At 40.2% G+C, this 26,172-nt stretch overlaps 1 protein-coding gene across 1 annotated transcript in view; it reads right to left on the reverse strand.

The window, feature by feature from the left end:
• LOC117950913 (inactive N-acetylated-alpha-linked acidic dipeptidase-like protein 2) overlaps positions 1-26,172 on the reverse strand; it is a 498,171-nt gene that overhangs the window by 46,308 nt on the left and 425,691 nt on the right. The window lies entirely within an intron of this gene.

A 26,172-nucleotide genomic window follows, 5' to 3' on the forward strand; every position in this document is an offset into this window, starting at 1 on the left:
GTCCTTGTGGATCTTGCAGGGTCACAAATTAGCTAAACTACATTTGTTTTAAACAAATGTAGCCAAGCTAGCTAGCATTAGCGGATAATTTAAGGGCAAATTTGCAGATTTTCTGGTCGGCAGTATCCAGAGGTCTGCGTTTCTCTACCTGTAAATCTCCCATTGGAAGATGCGCTTGGGAAGGGTAGAAAAATGGCAACTTTCCCTCTTTAGCTTTTGGCTTAGCGTGGCACCATAGCATCCATAAACTAGGGTGACCAGACGTCCCCGATTTTGGCGACCTGTCCCCGGCTGGATCTGTCTCCAGAAATGTCCCCGGTTTTCACTGTGACTGACAGACCCGAAATTGGAATGAAAGAAAGAAAATACTAACAAAACGTAGCCGATGGTCGCACACCTTACACACGCAGGCTCAAGACAGCCAGAGCCAGCAGTGCTCAGAGCTCAGACATGTTTTAGAAGCGGTATTTTATGATGATTTTATGTTGTCTGAGAAATCTGGTCACCTTACCATAAACACCAGCGGCTGTAGCAGTTAGCTGCTTCTTGATTGGCGTTGGAGGGAGCGCACCCATTGGTTGTCCACAATGTTCACATTTTTCAACTTCACAACCAAGACTTAAAACCTAAGATAATGTCAAACACAAGTTTTATAACCACCTTACACCAAACTATTGAGACGATGGGAGAACGCCCAACTAGCAAGACTCAAGATTTCATTCCGATATCAGAATGATTCCATTCCAATATCATAAATGAGTCTGCAACAGTGGAATCGCTTGAAAAGTTGTTTGGTGTAAGGTCAGCATTAGTTTTTGCTGAAGTAAGGCTAACCGCTAACTGCTGCGAACATTAGCTGCAGTGTATATCACTAGCACAGCAGTATACCAGCAGCTCTGGTCCGCTTGGAGGAGCAAAGTAACCGGATTCAGCAGCTTACGCTGACATGGCAGATGCGAAGAGATCAAACAAGAGTTGATGGCGGAAACTAAGTGGAAAAACTAAACGGAACCGCTGGAAAGGAGTAGATCTCAGTCAGGCTTTTAGTTGGTGTCAAGAGCTCCAAGAAATAAAATGGCTGCAAGTCCAATGCCGAGCTGACCATCTCACTATTGGACTAGTAAGTAATGTTAGCTGACACAACATTCCCAGATGGGAGAGGAAGGTGGACTAGTTAATTGACATTTCTTCAAACCAATTATAATCCTCTTGGGCGGTGCTAAGTTCCAGACGAAGCAACGGTACCTCTGTAAAGTAGCCTCAAGAAGGAATTTTTTTTTGGTGGAACATATGTACATTCAAAAGTTGTTTTAGTCGTGTAACAGAAAACTCAGATAGGACAGGTAGTCTATCTAGCTGTCTGGATTTACCCTGTAGAGATCTGAGGAGCTGCTAACCATTGTCCTCAGAAATCCACCAGAGTTTAGAACGCCAACACAAAGAAAGAGGAAGGTAACGGACATCCAACCATAATGAGGGACATCTGGTGGTGGCAACTGAACAATCCCAAACATGAAACGATGATACAGCCTAGATGGCTTGCCATGCCTTGTGTTGTTGTGTTTTCTGCTGTGTTAGCAAATTTGTTACTCACTAGTTTTTGATTATTAGAAAATGTAATCATAAAAAATGCATTTACGACAGCGGTGCATAAGTGTATTGCACTCAAACTTTTAAGTGGCAAAATCTAAAAAAATACCAAGTCTTGCCCTTTCTCAAAAAAAAGGTTCTAGGAACTAAAAGTCCCTTTTGTGCATTCATGTTTGCACTTTAACCAATCTTAAGTTAATTAAAATCATCACAACTGTAAAGGTTGGGCAAATTAGTTATGTTATGAATGAAGAATGGCAGCCTGCAATATTCATGTTGCTATCTTTAAACGTTACAATTACTGCTGAAAATGACAACAGAAATTTGGTCTAAAGGAATCAGGCGTTTCAAAATGTTGTATGACAAAGGTCTGTGCGACAGACTTAGCGAATGACTGAACAACGTAGAATTTCCCCCACCAATCTATTTTAAAATCTATTACATTTTTATGGTCAGAAAAGCTAAGAGTTAAAATGTAAATGATCTATCCAAGAATCTTTAACTTTGTATTTTTGTTGCATGTAATTTCTGATAGGTGGTGTACTGTAAGAATGTTTTTTAAAGATTGCCTGGTACTGTATGTTTGTACTACATACATGTAATCATTGTCTGAAATCAATCAAATCTTTATCTGAAAAAACAAAAATTTTAGGTAAGATCCATTTCAAACAAATGCCGAAACAACAGGGGTATTTTTCAAAGGTATTTTTTTTTGTATTTAGTGTGGCACATGCAGACGTGGAAAAGAAGACAAAAAGGAGCAGAAACACAGGGAAAGGTAAAACACTAATTTAAATGTCACATTTTTTCTTTTCTTTGCTCTCTGCAGGCAAATTAACAATCATTTTGTATATTCAAGAGGTTGGAAAAAAGTCCCGCATGCTGCTCTTACTATAGCATTACCATTTATTTACAAAAAAAAACTAACATTTTGGTCCCACTGGACATTCACCAAGACTATTTCAAACAACAAACCCAATTAGGCATATGTGCATTTTGCCACTCCCATTCTGTGTCCCCAGGTGTGGGAAAATAGTCAATGGGATCAATTTATCAATGGGAGCATCTTTCAATCAACAGACATTACTTGTTCAGCATTTGACACTCATACAGCCAATCAACGTCCCATTAACTGGTTGCAACTGACCTCTAACTAAATACGTGGAGTCATGGTTCCGTGTGGGCAAATAAAATTATCCACTATGTTTTCATTGCCATAATACATATCATATTTATTATTAAATTCTACAGAATGAAAGAGAACGGAGGCACTTATATTGAAGGGGGTATCTTGTATTGTGATAATTTTCTATGTGGGAAGAAAAGATGAAGATAAGACATTTAATGACATACTTTACTACTATCACTTCTTTGATGCTACACGCTACATGCTATAAAGATCATTCATGTGCTTTGAATGTCTATGATAAAGCACTATAGACATGTAATGAATTATTTTTATATTCAGATTTTCATATTTAGAAGTGGAGAAGCCTGAAAAATTGACTGAATCAAGGGCATGTTGAGTGGTTAGTAATTCAGACAGCAGAGGGCTCTCCTGTGACATTCTTAGCTTTTCTCTCTCTCTCTCTCTCTCTGTCCCCCAAACACACAGAGAAGCTATCATGTATTCTTAGTGACACACAACTGACAGAGCCTCTCAGCCAACTCCTGTGCTCTCCAGATTGGTAGCATCATTTGCAGCACCGGTCTACATAAATACATGCATGTAGACATCCAGAGTAGGAGCGTTAACTTAAGGGCAGCGCAGCACTTTAAACACACATCAACCCACATCCCCACAGGCACATGTACACAGATGAAGCAGGCGAGAAAAACAAAATCATGATGGTCAGGCGGGTGGATGGAAGAGGCAGAGGAGGTGACGGAGATCATTTTCACTTTCCTTTTGCAGTGAAGTGGTAATTCCGTCCGGGTCTACTATCTCGTTCGCCTGCCTTGCTGCCCCCCCCCCCCCCCCCCCCCCCCCCCCGAGGCCCGTGGAGAGATGGAGAGATTCTCCTCTGATTCAGGACGCCCAGTTCTCTGGGCCAAAATAGGCCTCATGAATAAACCATAACTTATGTAGTTAAGTTATGCAATGCCAACACATGAATAAATGCAGCATGGTAAAGTACAGTAAGAGTGGTAGTTCATTTTCAAGTTGTGCTCAAAACAATGAACAAACATTACAGTACATACGCTTCTAAAGTGATAAAGTGGTAATATTTCACTCAGGAACAGTATATGTCTCTTCCTACTGTCATTACTGATTGAGGCTACCTGAAGCCATATCGTCCCCCCCCCCCCCCACCCCCCTGCATGAACAGCTACTGCAGCTAAACTTGTGTGAACTCAAACAGGGGGGAGGGACAACTGGATGATAGTTCATTTCAATCATCTAAAATACATGTTTGGTGCTTTCATATTTCAACAGTGGACAGAAAAATGGACAGAACGGTGCTTCTGCAAAATAGCCTCGGGAAGGAACTTGTTTTGGTGGCACGTTCAAAAGTTTCTTTTAGTTGTACAACAGAAAACTCAGATTGGACAGATAGGCTAGCTAGCTGTCTGGATTTACCATGCAGAGATCTGAAGAGCAGTTAACCATAGTCCTCAGAAATTGGTCGGAGTTTTGAATGGCAACACAAAGAAAGCGGAAGGTAACGGACATCTGGACGAAAAGTAGAGCCATCCAGCTGAATTTGTGGGGGCTCCTGAACAATCCCAGTAATGACACGTCACCTAATTTGGCTTACATTAAGTTGAAGACCTAATTTACTTGTTGGGCCACAACATAAAGAAGTGACACCTCCAAACTAGGAGTCATACACAATGTCACACTGACACACACAGGTACGGCTGAAAATGACAACATAAATAAATAAATATGCTGATTTCACATATCTCCTCAATTTAACTGTCATTTGTCTACACAGAAGTTTTTTTTGTATCACTGTGATTCTGTCTATATCTTGCTGAAATTCTTGGTTGCAGTGTATATAAATGGCATCTGCTGACAGGAAGATAAGGACTCAAACTGTTGCCAAGCAATGGAATTCTATTAAAAAAGGTCTATACAATTGATCCCGTGTTGCGTTAATTCAAGCTGTTCCTGCCAATTGGTTACTGGGTGACAGTCTATGTAAAGCTATTTCAACAGTTACAAAGAAAGAAAAATAAGCACTTGGTGTAATTATAGTATAGAACCTTTCAACAGCTGTCAATCCGTATGGATTTTCAGAAGAAACAACTGGAGACAGAAGAGCTTAAAGTGGAAAATGCAAGTGTGATTAATTGTGTTAAAGACAATCATTATCCTCATCAGCCTATTATTTTATTTTCCAATCCAATATAATGTTGGAGATGCAATTTGTTTTCCTGGTTAATATTTTAGAGATATATCAGCATGCTGATTTTTCCTACATTTCTAAGGTGACTTTAATGACATCATCTTTAGGCAACCTGACTGAAAGTAAGTCCAAGCCCCCCTGGGACAGCGCTGAGCTGTGTTGGGATTTCGGTGACACACTTGGGGACAAACAATTCTTTTTTATTCCATACACAACCCTCTCAAAAGAAACAGCTGTAAAACAAGCACTAAATCCTAATAGCTGTGGCCATTGTGTGAAGCGTGCATCCACACACACACACCCTAATATAATGTGCTTCTCATATTGCTTAAATTGCCTTCTAGACTCCTGCACTTGTCTCACTTCCTCGCATCCCTCCCACCGAGGAAACACAGGAGAGACGCGAGGAAATCATCAGACGAGAGGCAACGAGCGAATGTGTTTTTAGAAGGATGAGACGTCCTTTACTCTGAAGAGTCACATTATTCCGTCAGCTTTTTGGGCGGAGAAAGCAACTCCTTCAGCTGCACGGCTTCTGGGAAGGCTGCTCTTGTGTATCCTCACCTATAGCTCGATGATTCCTCAAAAAGAAGAGCTTGAGACAGCCATTACCGAGGAAGGAGAACACCCGGTTCAACCGAGGAGTTGAGGAGATTTCAAATAAAGGCCATGAGGAGCAGCTATAGACTTGACCTCCATGCCAAATTTCAGCCTCTTAGGGCAAATACTGTGCAATCAAAAGGTGGGGAAATATTTGTTGACTGCCTGACAGAGTGAGCTATAGAGCTGCTGGCCCCAGCTAAACTGTATTTACTTAACATTGCACACTTCATAGAAAGGTTTTATCATATTAACACAATTTTAGCCATTAGGTCCAAATTATTTTTGTATTTCACTTTTGGAACAGGTAAAAACGTACCCCAACCTTTATCTGAATCAATGAATTTGTTTGCACAATAAAATCAACAGAAACACGGCAATAAAATAAATTAAATTTAAAACAAATTGAACAGGTGAGATGAAGAACGGGTTATAGAAGGAATCTCACCTAAAAAGAATATTAAAAAAATTTATAATAAGCTATTGCAATGACAAGAGTCATGAAATCTACAAAATTGAATTAGCAATTATTAATTAGCACTGAATCTAAGCACAAGGTAGGTTACATAAAACAACAAAGTCATACAATAAATTACAAGAATTTAGATAAAATGAGGATGTTTGGACTCATGTGTACGTGTGAGTAAAGGTTACACCTTAAAGTTACAGCAATATCTACAGTAGCTAAGGTTTCGGTGGCTATACGTTAACTGTCAGGAGAAAAACACAGAGGTGTATTATTAATGGTGTCTACCTGTGTGTGTGTGTGTCACTATTTTGTCTGTCCGTCTGTCCGTCCCTCTCTACATGTCGCGTGTGCAGCTGATTGGACAAACGTGGGACGTGCTGCTCCCGAATTTCAAAACCGACCATAATGACGTTAGGAATGCAATCTTTTTTTCTTTTTTTTTACAAAAATAGTTCACCAAAACGTGTTTCTGAAAACATTTTAAACGAGAAATAAGCCATGCAGTTGCTGAATCTGTCTTCATTTCAGATCGACAAAGGTCAATTTAAAAGATTTCCATCAGCTTTTGAGAGGTGCTTCTCCAAAGTCCCCGTGACGCTACCATCAGACAGCAGAGGGGACAAAGAGATCTGTGGTTTTTCTCCAACAGAAACCCACTGTGATCGCAGCAGGTGTGAAGTCAGCGTGGGGCTTTGGAACAGAAGGAATAAAAGATTCTATGGGCTGGAGGTGAACTTGGTTTTAGTTGGCAGCTACGCTGCTGTTGTCACAATGAGACATGGGCCAGGAGCGATCTACACTCCTGTGCCAGAGAGCAGCTTCACTCACAGTTCAAAGTCCAAGCCTGTTTACAGCAAAATGGGTAATTACAATTGCTACAGAAAGGTAGGCAGGGTAGACAGTCTCTTAGTGTTTCAAGAAACTGTCCCTTGAATCTCTGTGGGCGACAAGGAAGGGAAACATTCTAGTAGAACTTGAATTGATATTAACGGTATTTTACTTTTCTTGTACACATTAACAAAAGTGGCTTTAGCTTGAATAACTATTAAATCAAGCCTAGTAATTAGAACTGTGGTAGTCTATATCCACGACGCCCCATTTTCTTGATTGTTCAGGTTCAACCAGAAATTCGCCGGGTCTACGTCTTTTCGAAACCTTCCGCGTCCTTTCTGTTAAAATTCTAACCTCCGGTGGATTCTTGAGGACTATGGGTAACTGCGTCTCAGATCTCTGCAGGGTAAATCCAGTAAGCTAGCTAGACTATCTGAGTTTTCTGTTGCACAACAAAACACACAGATTGTAGCTATAAGAAAATAACTTTAATCTGGCTAATCTGACACAGTGTCCATTTCCCATATTTATGACCCACAAAAACCCATATTTATGTTTGCCAATAGCTCTCACGGCTGTAGTAATTATTGCAGGAGCAAATAAAGAAGCAAAGTGACAGAGTATGTCATCCCCTCTCCCACCTTTCCTGTCTAGCCACTGTCATTATCGAATGAAGGGAAAAGCCCCCCAAAACAATCTTAAAAAATAAGGGAGAGCCCAAAAGATTCCGCCACATTCCGCGTGAGCAGGCAAGTTGGGATGGTGGATAGGTGAAACCAAAAGTCAAGGGTCACTTTTTATAATGATCTGCCTTTACGGACCTTAACCCGTGACACAGTTACATCCTCATTTTATTAGTTTGAATTGACTCATTTTATGCCAATGCATGATGTGTTATTAACCCTAAGTATTTCTGTCGCCTAAATTTAACTAGCTCCTTTTCACAAAATTAAATGCAGGGTGTTTTTTGTAAAAAACAAAAAATTGTTTTTTACAAAAAGCACCCTGCACCTGGGATGTTTTTTGATCATAAAACAAACATAACAAGCAAGAATTAAATTCCCTTCCAATACAATGGATATAGTGCCACTTGGCCAGCCATGCCAAAAACCACTTATTTATGACCTTCAATATTCAATAAAAATAATCTCACAATGAAATAGCACAACGTGGCGTCAATGTAAAACACAACGCTTTGACTTCCCGGCAAAGAAAAGTGCTTTTACACAGCAAATGCTCATTCAGCCTTGGGAGTGTTTTTGATTTAAAAAATGAATTAATTCAAATCACAATCTTTTTTTGGTGCCTAAACTTAACTGGCGTCGCTGCATGACGCTCACTTTTTCTAGCTTAGCTCCACTACCACGGTCCCTGAAAGGGCCGTCATGTGGCGGTGCCTGCAGCAACAGTCACTGTAGTCACTGTGATAAATACAACCAGCAACAGATTTTTATTGTTTTATGGGTACTATAGAACAATATAGCACTTTTTTAGTTTAAAATACTTCCATTTTAGATATACAGTGGTCTATTGGTAAAGCAGCATCGATCAATTTGAGGGGGGGGGATACATTTTGTCCCCACCGGGGAAAGTACGTAGACCAGAAAAAGGGAAAATCAACGCATCCACCTGCGGCAACACCCTGATTAACTTTATGTTTAAAAGAGCGGTCATTACTTTAATAAAGCGATCACATGATTAAAACAGAATGGTCTTATATGTCATTCTGGGAGTCGTTGGACATCAACCTATTCTGTCGTTTAGGTATGAGGATGTGTTGCCTTCAAAACATTATTTGTACAGCCAATTCTTTCCTGCAATTCATGATGTTCCCAGATATTGTTGGTGTGATTATGAGGATTTCTGAGAAAGCCTCTTTATACTCATAAATACAAACCCTCATGCTAACACCACTAACAAAAACATGCAATAACTCACACACAGCCAGAAGCCACGGCCAGCGCCAGGAGTAATATTTAGAGACACAAGACATGCAATGAGCGGTTTTCTGGAAGACATCTTTTCCCTGCTTCAACGAGCCTGAGCTTTAATAACAGATGGTCCCATCGGCAGTACTTCTCTCCAAACATACCGCATGTGTGTGTGTGTGTGCGTGTGTCGTGATTTTACTGACACGGAACAGCATCAAAGAGAAATTCTTTCTCCCAGAAACAAGCAATTATGATCATACACAATTGGGAAAGCTTTAATTGGATAAACAGAGTTAAACTTCCATTACGCACATTGGAGTGTTAGAAATACAGATGGATCTGATAACATCAAAGCTGTTGGGTATTACATTCCAGCCCAGTCTAATGGCGGTTTGTGAAATGGTCACGTTATTTTATCAATTTATTCCTGTACAGGTCATGTTATGTTGTTATTTTTGTGTGTTGATTACGAATTTTGAAGTAAGGTATTTCAATGGGAAGCCTATTACTTGACAACAGCACAATTATGATAGCAAGTGGAATTGAAAAGCTGAAAATCCACGCAGGGAGGTTGGACTGGGTGGTAGGTGGGTCAAACAACGCAGGACTTCCCCCCTGGAGACCGGGGATTGTGTCTCACATGTTGAAGTTCCTTTCCGCATTATTGTCGTCCTAATCACAAGTGTCCCGGTGTTGTCTGCGTGTCCGGTGTGTGACGGTTCCTTTCCCCGTTTTTGTGTCCCCCAGAGGCCGTGGATCGTGTCCTGGCACGAGTTGTTGTCACCGTCCTGCATGCAGCGTTTCATTTCCCCGTTGTTGCTTCCCCCCGAGCAGCCCGGTCTCATGTTCTAAAATCATCACCTGAACACGTATTAAGCCAAGAAATCGTGACATGAACGACCATTTCACAAACTGCCGTGAGACCAGGTTGTCCAATCATGATCATAGAGATGATCTTGATTCAAACAATTATAATGTCAAAAAAACCTTGGTACCAGAAGACAATATCTATGTTGAGCATATATTTTCACGTCATTGAATACATTCCCAGGAAAAAATAAATTAAAAAAATTCAAACTGAGCTCATATGCTGGAGGAGAAATTAAAGATGTGCCACGGAGTGCCTTTGCTTCAGCTTGTGTTTTTTATCTGCTTGAGGTCTTGTTAGATCATAGAGCGTGGCATATTTGGGAGAAGTGAATGAGAACACTCAGATTAATACACACATACACACACACACAAACACACACACACACCCCTGCCTCCTGTCTCCACATGGCATTGCATGACATATGTAGCCTGGAAGATTGATACAGCAAATGGTGGCACTCAGCCATGCTCATTACAGCAGCAGATGGTTGTGTGTGTGTGTGTGTGTTTGTGCATGTGTGTGTGTGTGTGTGTGTGTGTGTGTATGCTTCATGAGGGGTCAAAAACCAATATAGACACATTTAGATAGCAGCAGCTTTGACAGATAGTTGTACAGTGTAGCTTGTCTTTATTACAAAAAACAGGAGAACGCACTGCACTGTACAGTACAGTGAGAGACAGCTTTCTCGGAGGGTAAGATTTACTATTTACATTTGTGTTATATATCATTTGGCAAGCACAAATCCCAGTTTTCCACTCATCTAACGTGCACTTTTCATGGCAGTGTGAATGACACCTTTTTATTCTGTCTATATGCATGGTTCCCAAACTTTTTCTGCATGGCCGACCTTTTGAAGATGCAAATATTTCCAATTGAATTCAGATGAGCAGTTTCTGCGTGAAGGAGCAAGAGAGGGAGAAAGGAAGAGAGAGGTGCGCAACAATCAGCTGTTCTTCCAGACAATCAACGAGACCCAACGCGATTTGACTGAGGGATTGAAAGTCATTTCCTTAGATTAATTTCTTCGCGTTATGTTTACTTGGCAGACTTTTTACGAACTTGTCCATCCTTTGCAGCAGAACACCCCCCCCCAGTAACTCCGGGCCCCCCAGTTTAGAAGCCACTGATGTAAAGGAAGACAGCATAAATCTCAGGAGGAGCAAAGGTAAGTGAGGTTTTATTTAGAGAGCTTCAAGCATTTAGCATTTGACTTGGATTGTTATGTATCTGAGAAGCAGGTGCAAAAGTGTATTAACATAAAAGGTAATTGGAAAAGATGCATTGGGGCGTTACAAACGTTTAAGCATGTTTGACTGATTGTGCCTCCGGAAACACACCCAAATTTTGATTGAACAATGTTGGCACAGTTTTTATTCTGTATCACCGTTATTTCAAGCAAAAACAAAATGCTCTCAAACGATAAATCTGAATGACACAAGAGGCTCTTTAGCTCTGGTTTCTCATTGGAACTCTCCATACTAACGCCACTTGCTATATGAGTTATACACGTGGATGTATTAGTAGAGCTAATGGAACCAATTTCACTGGAACAAAAACCCCTGTGCAGCCAAAAATGCATTTTCCCAATGGATTACCCTTATAAAAAAAACAAACTAGAAAGCCTAGAAAAACAACACATGTGCATGCCACCGTATCTTTCCTTATTCTACTTCTTCATGACAAAATAGCAAAACAAATAGCAAAGCAATTCAGGGTTATTACTTTTCTAATCTAGTCTAGTCACACATCCACCATCACACATCCCATCAAACAAGTCTGCATTGGTCATTTATGCGCTTTGTGTGACTTAACTTCTTTTCTCTTGTAAAATTTAAATTCAACCTTTTGTTGACCTTAAACACACACCACACACACACACTCTCTGACATTTGCAGTGTGCAAAATACATGTCTACGGTGTTGTGTGTCTGTACTTTGTGGAAAGTGGATGTCCATAGTTTTCAACCAGGTGCTAAATTGCTGCTGTGCCCTTCGCTAAGTCACTCAACCTTGATTCTCACCGCACCATTTCCAGGCCAAGTGGTTCCATATTGCTGTGTTTGTATAAAAGCCGGTCTCACCGGGTTTGGATCTGTTTGTCAGCAAAACAATAGCAGGTCTGTCTGAATAAATCAATCTACGCAGAATCCTTACACGTCGCATTCAAACAACTACTCCTGTTATTTTGTACAGACATCCCAGACATTGAGAGAGGGAAAGTACACTAACTGGACAGAGTGTGTAGTATGTACAGCACATAGAGCACCACATGAATATTCATGTCCCATATATCTGCCACTGTTGTAAAGTGTGTGAGGGCAGGTTTCTGTAATACATAAAGGTCAGGAATTCCCTGATTTGAAAAGAGAGCAGGGGGATGAGGAGGAAGTAAACAAGGGCGACATAAGGAAAAGGCATTGTAAATTAATGAGAGAAGGGAGATGGAAGAAGAAACAAATATACAAATAAAAGAAGAGGGCAGGATGTGAGGATAATAGTAGGAAAGACAAAGGACAAAAGCAGAGGCAGAAGAGGTCCTGAGAAATGAGAGAAGAAAAGGTGGAGAAAGGGGAATGGCAGAAAAAAACATCAGAGGAAGGAAAGAGTGGAGAGTGCCATCAAAAGAATCAAAATGTTCTCCCATGAAACATATGGCGCTCCTGCTAACTCAAAGAGCGATGCAGAGTCAGTTGAAGTATGCACTGCAAAAGGAAGTGAAGAATACTGCAGGTTTTGAGAGACTGTCCCAGTTTCCAAGTGATGAGAACACAGACAACAAAATCACCCTTGGGTCCCTGGTGGATCATTTGCTCTACATAACACTTGGCATTAATACTTTTCAATGCTAACAAATGTACTGACTGCTAGATCTTCTACTTTATTGTACCAGAAGTGGATAAAACATCATGTGGTACACAACAAAGAGATAAACACAATTTAAACATCTGCAGCAACGCAAGCATTTAATCAGAAATAATCACTCACAATTGAAAATATTATGTCAACTAAGGCTTTGTTTCTTACTTGGCGTCTTTTTGGACAAGAAAAAGTGGTCTAGGGCACTTTTGTAGTGGAAAAAAAAGCTGGCGTCATTTTGTGTTGCTATAAAAACAGCTAATGCTACAGTATACTAGCTAGAGCGCTGTGCGGACCGGTGCTAACGTTAGCGGTGGTGTGAGCAAGAGAAAGAAAGGAGAGAGAGAGAGAGAGAGAGAGAGATAGAGAGAGTGGTGCTGCTAACATAAAACAAATCGAGTTCCCTGTACAGAAAGCACCCGGTCATACCGTATAGGCATATAACTCACTGTGCTTAGACTCCATTTTTTCTTGTTAAGAAAACGACAGATCTGGCTACTCGGTTTTTTTACTGGTCCGCTGTCAAAAGAGTGCTTAATGTTGGGTGTTTTTTTTTCAGAAAACTTGAACTTTTTCTAACTTCAAAAAGACAATTTGAGCTGCAAAAAAGAAGTTGGCAGTGGCGTTTAAAAAAGGAAAACACAGCGTACACCATAGGATTATTATGTAAAACAGACGCTTGCAGCTTCAAAAAAAGACACCAAAAATAGCCTTATAGAAAATGTTTGGATTATATCCCTACACAGCCTCGGTCCACCCACGCAGCTGTCTTTACTTGTTGCCTGATCAGATTGTTCTTCACGACTGTGAATCTTAATTTATAATTTTTCATTTATTAGAAGGAAAAAGAAGGAAATGCACTGGCTTAAAGATGAAAAATCACGGTTTTAAACACATTAACATTGTGGAACGGTCGCAGTTTGGTTAGGTTTAGGAAAAAAAAACGTTGAGTTTATAAAAGGATTGTGGTCTGTTTTTATAATTAAAGTTACTTCACTAGCATGCATATGCACATTGCCAATTTCCTTGGTGAATGTCCTGGGGTTGCTGTTCGGGGAAGGAAAGTCTAAAAAAAACACAAAGCAAAAGACACAAACTACATTTTTTTACTAAAATGTAAAAAAAAAAAAAAAAAAATACTAAACAGCATAACTCCCCCCAAAGGTCTAATCAATGATAAAGAAACACCTGCCGGCCTTTTAACAAGTCGTTAAAAATAGAAAGGTGTATGATTGTATTTCCTTTACAAGGCACACTATACAACTGTAAAAAAAAAAAAAAAAAAAAAAAAAGGATTTACAACACAGCATTTGCCAATAGGCAAAACATTATTTGCTAATAATTGTATTTATTTAGCATTTACACTTTGACTGCATAATATACTCTGCAATTTAAACTTCCTTCACTTATTCCATATTCACTCGTCGCATAGTCAGGATAGGAAAAAGTCACCAAAACAAATTGAAGCGAGAAGGTATAAATTTTACATATATATACTGTATATCCCTCCAATCATCAGTACATGACTAAGAAGGGCTGATGGAAAAGTGTGTTGGGGGCCTCTTTAAAGCTTTCTACCTCTGTGTGTGTCTAGGGGTCTAAGTGTTTATTAAACAGTTCTGTCAACTCAGCTTCAGTCAGTTTGATGGGCTGTGATTGGATGTGACAGCAATGGAGGCAGTAAGAGGACACGCACCCCCACACACACAATCCTTGCCCAAATCAAGTCTCGGGGGAGAGAGTTCTCTTTCCCATTCATCTTTGATTCCAAGCAAACACAATGGAAACCTTACTTCTCTCTGCCTGTCAATCATCTAAGGCCTGATAACTCCTCTTTTTGACTCCCAGTAGAAATGCTTTATTCTAAAGAACAGCAGACACTACTGCCTTTACCCGTACAGCCTATAGCCGGGCGTCTCGCTGCTTGTTTGCCTGTATCTCTGGGTCTCCGAGGCGTTTCCCTTCCCACTCAAACAGCTAACTCCTCTCCATCAGTAGCGCCCCGGGAACAGCCGCATTACATTTTCATGTCAGTTTATTGATTACATGGTAATGCCGATCGATTTTGTATCCTCTCGTCTTCAGCACTGTTAGAGAAGTCAGGGACACAGTAGCCACTGTAACAAGGAAAAATGGAAGAAACTGCTGGAAGAGAGAAACGTTAAGGGAAAGCAGACAAAAAAGTGTGAAGAGAATAAAAAAAAACAAGAAGGTAAAAAAAAGCACACTTGCGTTATTGCAGTAGAGAAGCCTTGGGCTGTTTTGCTGTGTGTTCATCCAATGGGGTTCCTTGACACTACTGTAGGAAAATTATGCATTATGTTTTGGTTTAATATTTTATCAGACATGGGGTTTAGAAGTTAGAGCGCTATACCTGCCAGCTTAGTCTACAGCATGTGAGAGTGTGTGTGTTGAAAAGAGCACACAAAGCCACACGTCAGTCTGTTTTGTTTGCCTTAATGAGCTCCCTTTACTTCTGTGTGTTTGTATGCATGCATGCTGATATTACTACACATCTTTTTGGGCATTAGTGGGCATATGCTCTTCAGCATCCACCCTGAGGCGTGGGAGAAAAGCATGAACCTATCAGCAGGGTTTAGATTTGCATACATCTTTTAACAATTTCAATTGAAGTGTCATTTTGCCAAATCATAAATTAGTTTTTGGCTCCTTTAATTGACTTTAGTGGGACTTGTAACACCACTGCAGGGCAGATTGCCGGAGTGACTAATAGAACGAGAGAGCAGATCGGGAGTCAGTTAGGACGGGGCTCACAGTATTCATCCAAAGACAGAGAAAGAAAAACATATTCTGGCATCATTGCAGCTCTACTCTGTAAAATAATTAACACAAGCAAAATGGAGAGCCGACATAGTGGATTTTTGGAGCTCTCGAGAAGTCCAGGAGAAACGGAGACGGACGGTCGGTTAAGGTGCAAGACTTTCAAGAGCTTTAAATTTAACAAAGTACAGTCTTGAGTGCAGTAAAGTAAAGCTTATAGGTTCGATCACAGAAGTAACTATACCCAGGCTAAAAATAATACTTTCACCGGGCCATCCAGCAGCTACTGCATGCTGTCCACACCCTGTGCACTGTAGCACTTCACCATGCACCATTGTTTTATCAAAAGTGCAACGGTGACAGTAAAGATTAGCATGTCACAGGTAGGAACTACCGTAAATGAGGGCATGATTGGTGTTAAATGTGAACTGGGTCAGAGATACTGCCATTGCTTCGCCTGCATGGAGTAATGATAATGTAAGAGTTCAGAAACAAGTCACTGCCGCAGGTAATGTTAAATTGTTAACATGTACTGTACATGTAATGTCATTACAAGTGACTGTTTCCTTCATTCACAATAATGGTGCAGTGATTTTACCGCTTGGGAATGTTTGTCAAGGTGTCTTTTACGTCAAAGAAATTAATTCACAAAAATTAACTACCATAGCTCACAACTCTCCAGGCAAATTGTGTTACTACTCTGTTGTTGTCATGATCTGGTTGTGGCACTCCCTCTGTCCTTTTGTTTCCCCTCCCTGCTGTGTCTGTCTGTCATGTTATGTCTAGTTTGTGTTGTGTATGCGTGTGTGTTTGTGGGAGTGGCTCTTAAGCGTCCCTCGCCCTCCTCACCAGATCTCGGGCAGCATCTCACACCTGAAGCTCATTCCAGAAATCAACCTGCTCAGTCTTGGCCAGTTCATCCGTTCACCTCTGTGGTAACAACGCTACGGCTAAAACTTTTATAGTCCTGTGAGATTACAATTCCCTGCCTTTTGTGTCCTATGTCTGATATCCTGGGATTTTGCTTTGCTTAGATCTGTGAACGCTACTGGCCCATCTCATGTGGTGTTCAGAAAGAGACAAATTTTTGCTAATCATTTCTTGCACCATCTATTTTTGTAACAAACCTGCCTGAGTTGATTAGACCTCTGCTTTGTGTCCACTTCAGAATCCAAGTGGGGAACATAACAGTTGTGGTGTGAGTCGTTGGTATTTTTCCTGCTTAATGAATTGGCTTGTGAAGCAAACCAGCTGGCGAATGTTTTGTCTCTCATTAGTGATACAGGTGGACAATGTGGGTCCAGTTCAATTCTCTAAGTACAAATGGAAATTTGAACAAACTGAAAAAAAGAGTTGAAATATCCATTTTTAAGCGGAACAAGGGAGAGAATATAATTGCAGTATTGAATAATTGGAGTACAGACACAATTTTGTAATTTTCTACATTTCTGATCCTCTGAGTAAAAACAGAAAATTGGAAAAACAGCTATAGATCCAAGTTTTGAATTTGTCAAGGCGGAAAAAAAGAAATAGAAAAATTGGATATTTTAACCCATTTTTCTGTTTTTCCAAATGTCCATTTGTGCCGTTGGGCATGATACAAGGTACTGCCAGTGTGGTTCGGGGTAGGGTTATTGTTTGGCTTTTTGGTAGTATCGCATTGCCAGGCCTACCTCCACAACACTGCAAAGGAGGGTCTGGCTAGGCCACACAGCATTCTGGGATGGGAAAAAAACATGTCCTGGTTACTGGCATTTTATTAAACCAGTCACAATCGTCTTGGGCAGTCAACAGAAAACTCAGATTGGACACATAGTCTAGCTCGCTGTCTGGATTTACCCTGCAGAGATCTGAGGAGCTGGCAACTACAGTGCTCAGAAACCAGTTTTTAGAATTACAACACAAAGAAAGCCCAAGGGAATGGACACCCGACCTAAATGAGGGACATTCTGTGGAATTTCCAGCGGCACCCGAACAATCCTGGACGTGGAACTTCACGTTTAGGTCTATAGACAATTCTTTTAGTAGTTTGTAAGTATCACTGTACTTGTCAACATGCATTGTAAACTTTAGTTTAAGGACTGCTTGTATTTACTATTCTTTATTTTTATTCTGGTTTTTTTCAATATTTCCCAATGTGACCCCCCATTGTTAAGTATTTAGATGTGTGCATGAAACTTAATTGACTGAATACCCTCCCAACATTTTTGGGAACTTCCGGCGGCACCGGAGAAAACCCAGAAGTGGAACAACGTGGATATAGACAAACTTTTTTTGTAATTGTCACATCAGTGCAACTCACTACATGTTAACCAGTTCTGCCATTATTGCGAGTGCATGCTTCCGAGCATGCTAGGTTATAGATGATGAGTATGAAAACCGCCAGCAATACATGTTGAACAGCAGTTTTATCAGAGAGCAAACATTAAAACATTTCCCATGCTTGTTGACATGTTTCATTCTGATCTGATTAGAAACGTTGAGTATCCTCTGGCAACAGTTGTAGGCCAGTATCGCCTGCAGCTCATTTTAATCGGCAGATGATTGTATTCTGCCAAAGACAATTTCTCTACACTATAAACACCTTGCATAACTCAATGTGTTCCAGAGTGATATTAAAGCTTTGCGTTTTTTTCAATCAATACATTTTATTATAGATCCATATTAATAAATAACTGTCACTGCAGATCCCTCTTTTATTTAACTTTTGAAACACTAGTGTATACTGTATGTTTTTCCTCAATATCTTTTTCCTCTTTTTTATCATAGTCATATAAACAATTTAATAATTTAACAAGGGTCTCCTCCAATTACATATTAACATTAAGGAAATTCACTGAAGCCACAATTGCTAAAGGAATACTAGGTTATTGTATAGATTATACGTGTCATACATTTCTGTCATTTCACAGACAATTCTTTTGTGCAACAGACAAACACTGGGGCTAGGACTGTGAAACAAATAGCTGTTAGGGTCTCTAGTACCCCGTTCGCCCTTACTGTCACACATTCTTAGAACTCCTGGAACTCTACAGGAGATACCTGGGTAGCAAAACTGAAAGAAAGGCTGATGGACTGCAAGAATTCAGGCATATAGTTGGTCAAAAGACAATTTCTCTAAGAGCTTGTTCAACAGTAATTCTGAAACACTCAATCCACTTGGTTCAAAGACACAAACACCTGTTTGGCATCATACTCACTGAACTCTGAACTCTCAGTTGTGTGTTTTGGCTGGCGTCTACAAGAGTCATTAAGCAGAAAGGCATGGAAATAATATCATCCTGAAACTTTGAGGTGCTAAAAGATCTGGAGGTCGACAGTAATCAGAATGTTCTGTCTCTCTTGTTGGGGTAATAATGTGGGCTATAATTCTGTACTGGGATACACAGAGTGATCAGCTAGTGTCTTGTGTAAAATGATGCATTGCAAAAACACATTTTTCAATGATCAGTCGTGTTGATCTGAAAATCGCAATGATCTGTTCTTATCATTCCATCAAAATGTTGCACCTGATATTATGCATGACATTTAAGAGGAGGAAAAGAGATATTGCTGTTTTTCCATTCACTGAATGAAACTTGGCAATCCTAATAAAGTAACAAGACAGATGACATCCACAATGTGGTGTCTATTGAGATGTCGGCCGCCAATGCTTTATTTTTATTTAACTTTTTAAAAATAGGTCCTTGCCTTGACAGAGAAGTAAACAAAGGCATGATTCTCATTTCTATCCAGTGACTGTTGTCTTTGTTTGCACAAATGACAACTGTCGTTAGCTGATTTGATCAACTACAGCAGACAAGCTCCATTTGTTATGTCTTCAGAGGATGTAGGACCCAAATGCAGAGACTGACAGGTAGCTTAGGCTTGCCAGAAGATTTAATAAATCACAGTCCATCCCAAATGAAAGGTGTCCTGGATACAGCATTTAGAGTAACAAGCAGGTGCAGGCAGAAGCAAGAGACTGGACCAGGAGTAACAAAATACGAGTAACACTGAAACCAAAAGGGGCAATGGCACACACTCTCACAAAGAACACCATAAACAGGACATGATAGTTTGATAAAGACAGAACAGAGACTAAATACATAGGGTAATGAGAAAATAAGGAACAGGTGACGCTAGATTGGGGAAACAGGTGAAACACATAGGTCAATCCCAAGGGCGGGAAAACTAAAGACAGGAAGTAAAACTAGACAAGAGAAGGGAAAAAACAGAGACTTCAAAATAAAACAGGAAACAGAAACATACAACCATGACACCATTTGTTTGTTGAAAACGGTTTACCAGCTGAGTCTTTGCTGCTGAAAGACTGAGGCTAAAGCTACATGTCCCAGAAAGTAAGCATGCTCCATGTAGAAGATTTGAATTAAGATTTTTCTTGTTTTGTATGGAGCAAGTGAAGCCAACGATTGTAGATGGACATTATAAAGTACAAATGTGTAAGTGGGCCTACGTGGTTGAAACCATGTGAAAAGAGGTTGAGTAATGTATAAAGTGTATGGTTGCTAGGCTTTGCTTGACCATAGGCACAAGGGTGTGTCTTGAGGGTTGGATTTTGCATTACATACTTTTGGCGGATAGAAGGCAATAAATATATTCTATCTGCATACAAAACACACACATCAATACTGATGTTGGTTAAAAGAACAAATCCAACACTGGTCGAGCGAAAATTAACAACTGTTACAAAAACCTCCCCTTCCTCGCTTAAGCATTGGTTTGGTACATACGTTTTAATAAGACGCCTAATTTATACTTTTATTAATCAAACTACTTCTACTGTTATGAAGGAGATGCCTCAGTTTGCTCAGCTGCTCTACTCCCGCTCCGCTAAAGCTGGTTTCAGCTCTGGGAAATATGAAGCAGTGCCTCAGATAAGCAGGGCAGCAGCTTAATCATTAGGCCTGATAGATGAGGGCCCGAGCTGAGCAAGGGAGAAGGAAGAGAGGGATAGAGGAGAGGAGGAGTAGGAGCAGCATTAGACAAGAGGGATGGAGAGAGATGGAGGGTAAGTGGGAAAGAAAGAGTGCTTGTGAGAGATTTACAGAAGATGCGATGGGGGGAGAGCGATGGAAAGAAGGATGAACAGAGGGAGACATGCAGGCGGCCACAGAGGAGGATCCGTCTAACAAATTACCTTCTCCTTCATTACAAAGGCTGTCAACCTGAACTCTGTCAGCTCTCATACACACTCTTGTCTGTCTCTGTCGTACACACTCGAACACACACAACCACCTATAGACAAAATCCCCCACACATACATCTAACCAACACACAGCTTCCATTTGCTTCACTGCTTTATCAAGAGTGCACACACGTGCACACGCGCAAACTCTACCTCCTGTTAACAGGTGATAAAGGAGGTTGTCATCGCAGACTGCTGCTGTAACGTCATAGCAACTCCAGAGTGTGTCAGACTGAAGTGACTGTAGTTGTCAGCTGCTCGTGTTTTATAGCAGGCTGTTGTAAACTGGGCAGTTAAGACTGAACGTGTGGCTGGTTAACTGACTGACTCAAGCACTTCTTCACTGGCTGGCTAACTGACTGACTGTCTGGCAAAGATATTATCATTTCTCCTCCAGTCTGTCTCTCCACAAACTGTACATATCAACCCATTCTTACTCCCAACTGGTAAAATACTGACGTTTGGTCAGTCACCTTTTAGCGTCTGTATGGGACGTACTGGTAGAGCAGATGATGCAGTAACAGTAGCGAGTACCTTAAATCCAAGTAAGGTGGTTGGGTAAACAACACAGGACTTTGACCCAAGAGACCGGGGTTTGTGTCCCGTGTGTCACTGAAACATACATTTTGTAACCCTACCCATTACATTGTCCTTAACGTAACGGTCTCGTTCTTGTGCCTCATGTCAGTTAAACACACGTCCAGACCCAGAGCGCCAAAAAGTGACTACAAGAGTCCTAACGAAGCGTGCCAAAACATGACGCCAAAAGACTGGACGCATGTCCCAAATGCGTCAAAAAGTGATGCCAATGGTCCTGATCTAGCGCCAAAGGTCCCTGACCAAGCTTCGTGTTTTGAAACAATGGGAGCGAGAATGTGTTGTACATATAGGTGCACCTGCACATTAACAAATGCACCTCAGAAAATATTTTAAGAAATGCAAATTGTTTTTCCATCTTCTTCAGAATATGTTTCAAACATCCCATGTGAACTGATTAAGATGAACAAATAGCAGTATGTTAATGTTTGGTATCTAAGTGGACTAAGAAAAAGTCCAATGCTTTTTTCATTTATTCGTTAAAATGGTATATTTACTTTTAAGTTAACGTTTTTTTATGCACCACATAAAACACTCTTATTCTTAGGGACAGCCACTTGTCACCTCTGCAGGGTATAAATATTTGGTACTAAACTATTTTGTAAAACTTTGAAGAGAGTTCCCCCTCAGATCACAATGAGTTTGTCTACAGAACAGGGTGTACCAAATGTCATTTTTTGTACATTTAAAGCTTCTATTGAGGTTTTAGAATGAAGCCTCTTAGAATGAATTCCTGTCCTCATGTCAATGTTCCCTCGTTATGTGAGAGCTAAGTGAAAGCCGCTTTGGTACAGTCATAATACACTCCGTTCAGATTGTTCTTTACTATGCAAACCTGTGGGACCGACTTGACTTGCATGTCGGTGATAATGGCTCCTCTACATACTTTTAGCACATACTAGTCTTGCATTGCCACACCTATTTCACAGGAGAATGGACTGGCTACACCACTTATCATTTCTAGGATAGAGTATAAAACACTCTGGCTTGTTTTTATTTCTCTATACCAATCACAGCTGTCCTGGGTGGGGCTAAGCACCAGATGTAGCAATGGTCCCCTTGGAAAATAGATAACGGAGATAACAGAAAGGGAGGTATAAAGCCTGAGATCTGGCATGTGATGTCAATATCTATCCCTGCAATGTGCATCCGTTTAGCCAGACACACATCAGCATATTACCCATGTATTAACAAGTAAATATCCATTAGCTTTTAAAGGCTTGCCAGATTTGTTCAAGCACTATTGTCAGTTTTTGGGAACCAACTGAAGTGCAAAGCGCATCAAAAGTACGAAAAGCGTGCATAGAATGCAAAGCAGACAGTTGGTATTTGCTATGTGAATCCCTTATTTTTTGTTCACACATGCATTTTAAGGATGATAGAGATTTTCTGGAGCAGTTTGGGGGTTGGTGCTTTGCTTAGGGGCACCTTGGCAGTGCCCAGGAGGCGGACTGGCAGCTTTGCCAGCTGCCAGTCCAAACTACACACTAAGATTTAATGTCAACTGTCAATTTCAAAGTCATTTCTATACATTCATCGGGGAATTTCACATGTGCAAGCCATGAGTGAGATGATCTACTTGTGTGTCTGGTGAACATTCAAAACGCTTTAGCCGAAATGGACCCAACCATATCCATTGACAATTTGAGTGAGCATAAACATTTAACGTACAGGCACAAGTAGCGAGAAAATGGTCTTTGCAGTTTTACTTTCAGTCAGGATGTAATTTAACCCAACTACAAGAAGTACTGTGGACTTGGATAAACACACCAACATTTGTTAAGAATAAGGCTCTTAGAACAATGTCTTCATCTGTAAGATGCTTAAACCTTTTTAAGCCTAATGTAGTCAACCGTCTTGGGGTCTTTCTCTCTTATCTTTTATTTCGAACATGTGATACAAAACAAGATCCAGGATCTTTAAATTGTATTACTATTATCATGCAGGGACCCGCCATAAGTGGGTCCGCCATCTGTTATGGGGGCCACAACTCACTGAAGTCTGACCAGACACCTGCACAGAACTCACAACCACACCATCTCTCAGTCACATCTGTCTACACTTATTTTGTTTTACTATTTCTCATTCTAGCTCTCCTCTCCCTTCCATATTCCACTTCAGACTCAAAGCACTTGAACTAAATGTGTGGAGAATGGGAAGGTACAGGGCGTGTAATTAAACTTGCCCGCTCCCTTGAGGCAAGTTATTTTGGACCTGGTTTGAGGACAGTTTGGTTAAGATGTCTTGAAAAATTCAGTGCCTCTGAGTCATTTACCTTCATTCTTCAGTTCCACCTTCAGATTCAACGAAGTGCCTTAATGAGATTGCGGGCTCTCCCCTTTGCAAAAACACACTGGCTGACGAAACCTTTATAACATGTTGTAATTGGCCTTTATATAATATATATAAACATAAATGTTACTTTTGGTGCCAAATCATGAAGGTTATCACGAAGGAGTCATTGATTGAAGCCACAGTTGATGATAAGTCAACTGGCTGCAGTAGTGTGTACTAGTATTTTGCATTCAGTTCAATTAAGAAAGTACACCGAATTGTCATTTCTTGAGCCTTTTTTTTTTTTTTTTTAACCAAGCAAGCGCCATCTAGTTGGCTCAAGAAATACAATTTAAAGTTGATGAAGCTTTAATTGGACATGACTTATGTTTATGTTGATAATGGTCAAAACCAAAAAAACTTTTTGACTGACATCCACAGTCTGTATGCAAAACTGTCTACCTTAGCCCGATCATTATAAACAAACAAGAGGATTTAATTATGATGAATTAATGTAAAAATAGTTTCATAAAGCAGAACTCTATGGATTTGGACAAAAGATTTTAATTAATTTAATTATTGTCGGGACAGTAAAAATCCTACACTACAGTCTACAAGATTTGAAAGTTGTGAGAGATTCAGGGATAGTCGGTGAACAGCATTGATGCTGTAAATGGTTTAACTCCACTGTCTTTTACATATACAGAATAGTCATAGTTAAATCCCAGTAACTGGCTGGTCAAGTAATTAGGATGCATAAAGCTTTTAGACTGACAGTGTAGTTGCCCTGGGGTTATCACTTGAAAATGTGTAGATGTTGACCCTCTAAATTGTTTGTTCACTGTTGACCCCTAGGAAAATGTATGTAGAGGGCAAGTCTTATCTCCAAAAAGCCCCTTAGGCCTTACAAACAACAGCACAGAGATAAATCCAATCTATCAACACACAAGCAAAAGCTTTGATCTTAGTGGATAGAAAAGTCTCTGTTTTCCCTCCTCCTTTTTGCTCTTGCTGCTTCAATGATCATGTCTTCTTGAGCATTTATTGAGACGGCAGTGAACAAGGCTGGGAAGCAATGTTATCACATAACAGGGCAAAAAAAAAAATCACAGAAATCAGATTACTTTTGTTGAAGGGTAATTTAAGCTTTATTTAAACATAGACCCTATTTTCCTATATTTTCTTTCTAAGTGGACTGACGGGAACAACCATCTTTGAAATGGGTCCAGTTTCAAGCAAGATCGCAGCGGCTAAACAAGCTGCAATGTAACGTTAATGGGTAATTGCTCACCTTGAATTTCTGTCCACAAAAGTGCTGTTTTTCCACCGACAGGGTCAGGATTAGTATTCTAAGTGTGTGACAACATTATTAAAAAGATCCGTGATAGACCTTTTTGTCAAAAAGTAAGATCTCAAACAACATCAAGATCATGAAACAGCCCTGAAATCGCTTTCGCCAAACCCAGTAGACGTTAAAACAAACAGTAATTTTATCATCATAAAACACACTTCATTCAAAATTTTCTTGGTTCATCTTTCACAATCACCATTGGTTTGACTGAAATAAACCCTTAATTCACCCATTTACAAGTGAAAATATGCTCTAGAAATACTTAAAGTATTGTTTATTTAAGTGGAGTCTGGTGGGTTTGGTGATGGCAATTTCAGAGCAGTTTCTGATTGAAATAAAGGTATTACTATAGCAACATTAACTGATCTGCATCAGCTGATCTGCATCAGCGCATTAGCTGGTCAACTCCCCTTGCTGCTAAATTGCTACTTAAGCTGCTGTAGTTTGCTCCTAACTGCTTGCTGCTCGCATCTATGCAACCCACCTCCTCCCCAGCTCTACCTTGTCGTGCATAACGTGACATATGCTTCAATGTTATCGTTGCTTCTCTGTTCATATGGGGGAATAGTTTACAGTGTGAGCGACCCCTAATGCTGCTGCTGCTGACTCCTCTTAACAGAGCCATATCGCCAAATTGAATTTATCATTTATTCAATCAAATTTCTCAAAGCATTTTTTTTTTCTGCGATGTTCTTGACTTAATGGACCTGACATAATTATGAGAAATTGATTTGTATGGTTTATTAAAAAGGCATATTTTTATAATTATAATTTTTTATTCTTAATGGTGTCCTGTTGTCTTCTGCCTGTAAATTGTAACCCTAAATGATGTCTTGCTGTTTTCTGATTCACTTCTTTCTCCTACTTTACCGGTAATCTCTTCATTTCGAGCCTGAACACATGGCCGAGGAGCTACAACTATTGGAGGGGAATCTGAGAGCTAGCTAGCTATCAGCGTTAGCAGCAGAGAGTAGAAGTCAGCCGGCAATGCTATTTAAAAAAACTCCTGGTGTACTTACAAACTTTCAAATGCCCCGTGTTAAAGTACAGAACCTATTTGTACTACTGTAGAAGTTTGGTAACACTACAGGCGTTATCAGTGGGGTATTTTACGAGATACACATTTGTGCCGTTCAGCTAATAGTGCTAACTTGCCCAATGTTCGACCAAGGGGAAAAAAAACTGCTGGGGGGAGTTTTTAGCTCAAGGTCATGGTGCAAAGCACCCTTTAGTGAAGTTACTCCGAACTTCCTTTAACACCGACAACAATGCAAAACATGTACATTGTTGTCAAGTTGTGGTAACACTTTTGTTTGGAATCCACCTCACGTCACAGATACAACGTAGTTGCAGTTGAAAAAGGCTGACTAACGCTGAATTTCTACAGGCAACTGAAAAGCGATTCAATTAATTTCCTATGAGAACAGCGGTACAAGCAAAATCCACTGACGGCAGCAAAAGTGCCTGGATGTTCACCGCCG

Source organism: Etheostoma cragini, chromosome 9 (assembly GCF_013103735.1).
Source record: "Etheostoma cragini isolate CJK2018 chromosome 9, CSU_Ecrag_1.0, whole genome shotgun sequence".
NCBI classification, from domain to species: Eukaryota; Metazoa; Chordata; class Actinopteri; order Perciformes; family Percidae; genus Etheostoma; species Etheostoma cragini.